This window comes from Nematolebias whitei, chromosome 4 (assembly GCF_014905685.2).
Source record: "Nematolebias whitei isolate Nwh7 chromosome 4, NemWhi1, whole genome shotgun sequence".
In the NCBI taxonomy this organism is placed as follows: domain Eukaryota; kingdom Metazoa; phylum Chordata; class Actinopteri; order Cyprinodontiformes; family Rivulidae; genus Nematolebias; species Nematolebias whitei.
In genome coordinates this window covers 25061346-25064811 of record NC_056501.1, presented here as the reverse complement: position 1 = coordinate 25064811, position 3466 = coordinate 25061346, and positions in this window count along the sequence as shown.

Below are 3466 nucleotides of genomic sequence, written 5' to 3'. Positions count from 1 at the left end.
GTGTCTTCAGAGGTTTTTGTGTCGTTTCTTTCAGTAGTTCTTGGTGCAGCGCCCCCACAGGCGAGCGGGGGAACAGGTTGGTTCAACAGGTTGACTCGACTGCACAGTGCAGTGTGAATGCAAACGCACCAGCTCAAATGTAAACAAAAGCTCATGAATATTGGTCCCGAACCGAGTCTACCAGACTATCTGGTGTGAAAACGACCTAAATGTTTTGGCAGCATGAAGCTTATTAGCCAGTCAAAAACAACAACAACAACAACAAAAAAAAAACCATAAATTAGCCGCAGAATTTTATAAGCCACGGATGTTGTGATAATGAAATATTCTCATCGTGCAACATTAGATCTTTGAGCGTATCATTCAGCGTTCATTTAGCTTGTAGCTTAGTATAAATCTTAGATCCTTATATACTGTTTCTTTTTTTTTTAATACTTTATATTTTTGCTATTTCCGGGTGTAACTGGGACCTTGTGTACATAATTTTGTTCCACCTCATGTACCACATGTTATGAGAATGACAATAAAGAGCCTTGAACCTAGTTGTGTGTTGTAATGACCACAGAGCACTAGAATGATCTGAGCTTTTTTCTGTTTTGTTTCATGTCTTTTGTGGTTTCTTAGGTTTATTTTTTTAACTTGTTATGCATGTGTGTAGTTTTACTCACTTGTGTTTTCTGTTTCTCTGTGCTCCATCATTCATTTACTCAGTTACTTGTCAGCTCCTCAGTGTTTTTTCTCAGCCAGCCTTGCTCCGCCCACATTCACCTGTTTTACTGTGTCATCAGTTCAGGTGTCTTTACTCTTCATCAGCCTTGTGCCATATATTCAGTTTTCATCTATCTAATTTTCTGCAGTGCATTATTGGCTCGACTGGTACAAGTCTGGTGTTCCCCTCTGAGATTAGTCTTCCTGTATGATTCTTGCTCCACTGAGTTTCTCCTTCAGTTGTAATTGTTGCTGCCTCATCAGCCTCATGTTTATTTACACACTCTCACACACACACACACACACAAAAGTTTTGTTTTTCTAAGTCCCTCTTATCATTCTACATTCTGGGTTTAATCCTCTTGTGACATCAACAAGCCCAGCTGAAATGTAGGCAGATATGATTTAGACTAAGTGTATTAAAAAAGACCATGATGCATTGCAAAATACTTGCACTGATCATCCACATTATCTGTTAGAAGGTTCATTAAACTTGTTTTCGTTCTTTTTTTTTTCAAGTCATTTCAGTCTGATTAGTTTGATTTGATTTGGTTCAATTAGATAGAAATTAATCTAATTTAATTTTGTTCAAATACATTGGATTCAATTGAATCCAATTTAATCTGTTCACTTTAATTTAGTTCAATAAGGTCAAAAATCCATCTTGATGCTGTTTGATTCAATTTAATTTAATTTAGTTCATCTAGTTCAAGCTGAACTGATCATAAATCCATAAATCCATTTGATTTAATGTGATTCAGTTCAATTAGAGTCAAATCAGTTTGACTCAGTTTCATTAAGTTTAACTAATTCAAATCATTTTACATCCCATTTGATTAAATATCTCCTAATTCAGCTAATTTAGATTTAATTCAATTCAGTACAACTAAACAGAATTAATTTTGATTCACTTTAACTTGATTCAATTAGATTTTAATAATTTTGGTTTAATTTGAATCAATTCAACTCAGTTTCATTCAAAGAAAGCATATTGAATACTAATGTTTTAAACAAAGGTTTTGCACAGTCTGTTAGAATTCATAGAACACCATAGTGATTATTCTTTATTCTTAGCTACTCCGGCACCACCAGTGCTCTGTAGAGCTGATCGAGTTGAAGTAACTTTTATATCTGCTAACATTCATGATGTCGGGTGACAACAGGCAGCCCAGCCACCACAAGGCAAACGTGATCTTCTTGTAAACTTGAGCAGCTCCTTCTCTTCTCATCTGACCTCTTTACTTTATTTCTTTATTTATTGCTGTTTTTGATGTCAGGACTGTGTGTGTCTTTTACTCTGCAGCACTCATTCTTTATTAGCTGCAGAGCCTGAGTGTCACATCCACAAAACTCCAGCGAGGGCAACTGTCTGAGTAGATGCTGGAAGTGATACATCTGTTGCCAGTGATCACACTGTGTGCAGGGCTGCATTGTGAGTCCTGCCCACTCAGGTTTCATCAAACAGGACTGGATCTCTTCCTGTTGTCTGCGTGGTTTCTGAGTCACCTGTGTTATTCAATGTCGGCAGAAGTGAAATTTCACATAAATCTTCATGATTTATACGTCTCTGCATATCTTCGGTGTTAAAATCCATTATAAAATTTATCAAAAGGCTTAAATGAATCGAACTAGAACATTTTCTTATCACATTTTGAAGGGTTCAAAACTGCAAATGCAGCTATGGCCCAAAATTCCTTTGTCATATGTGTTAGAATCAAAGCTGAAAAAACAGCCTTACATTTAGATATATGAACCTTATTAAGGTGTGTAAAGAAAACAAAGATCAAAAGAAATATTAAAGCTGATTCTAGTGGCTCATATGGTCACCATGGTAACCACATGCATGTGTGTGTCACTCCTTGACAGAAAGCATAAACAAAGACAGACAGAAACAGATGGAAAAGTAAACCTCAAATGAACAATGACCCTTCACTTCCAGTTTAGAAGAAAATATTTTGAGATGAAATAAAACTTTTTGTGTGTGTGTGTCAACATCAAGGATTTTAGTTCAACATCGGCAGCTCTTCGGTGGGGGTACCGCAGAGGTCCATCCTTGGTCCTCTTCTCTTTATACCTGCTGCCACTAAATGCTATTTTTTTGTAAACATGGCATACCCTTTCATTTCTACGCCAATGACTGTCAAGAGTACCCCCCACAGGGTTCCCCGGGAGATGTGGTCGAACGCCTTCTCCAAATCCACAAAGCACATGTAGACTGGTTTTAGAAACTCCCACGCACCCTCCAGGACACTGCTGAGTGTATTGAGCTGGTCCAATGTTCCACAACCAGGACAAAAACCACACTGTTCTTCCAGAATCCGAAGTTTGACTATCCAACGGACTCTCCTTTCCAGAACCCCTGAATAGACCTTACCAGGGAGGCTTAAGAATGTGATCACACTGTAGTTGAATTACACTCTGCGGCCCCCCTTTTTGAATAAGGGGACCATGACCCTGGTCTGGCAATACCGGAGAACTGCCACAGATGTCCACTCAATATTGCAAAGTTGTGTAAGCCAACACAACCCCACAACATCCAGAGCCTTAAGGAACTTGGGGCGAATCTCATCCACCCCCAGGGCCCTGCCACTGAGAAACTTTTTAACCACTTTTGTAAACTCAGCACCAGAGATTGGAGAGCCTGATCCAAAGTCCCCAGGCTCATCTTCCTCAATGGAAGACGTGCTGGTGGCATTGAGGAGGTCTGCAAAGTGCTCTGCCCACTGACCCATGACATCTCGAGTTGAGGTCAGCAGTA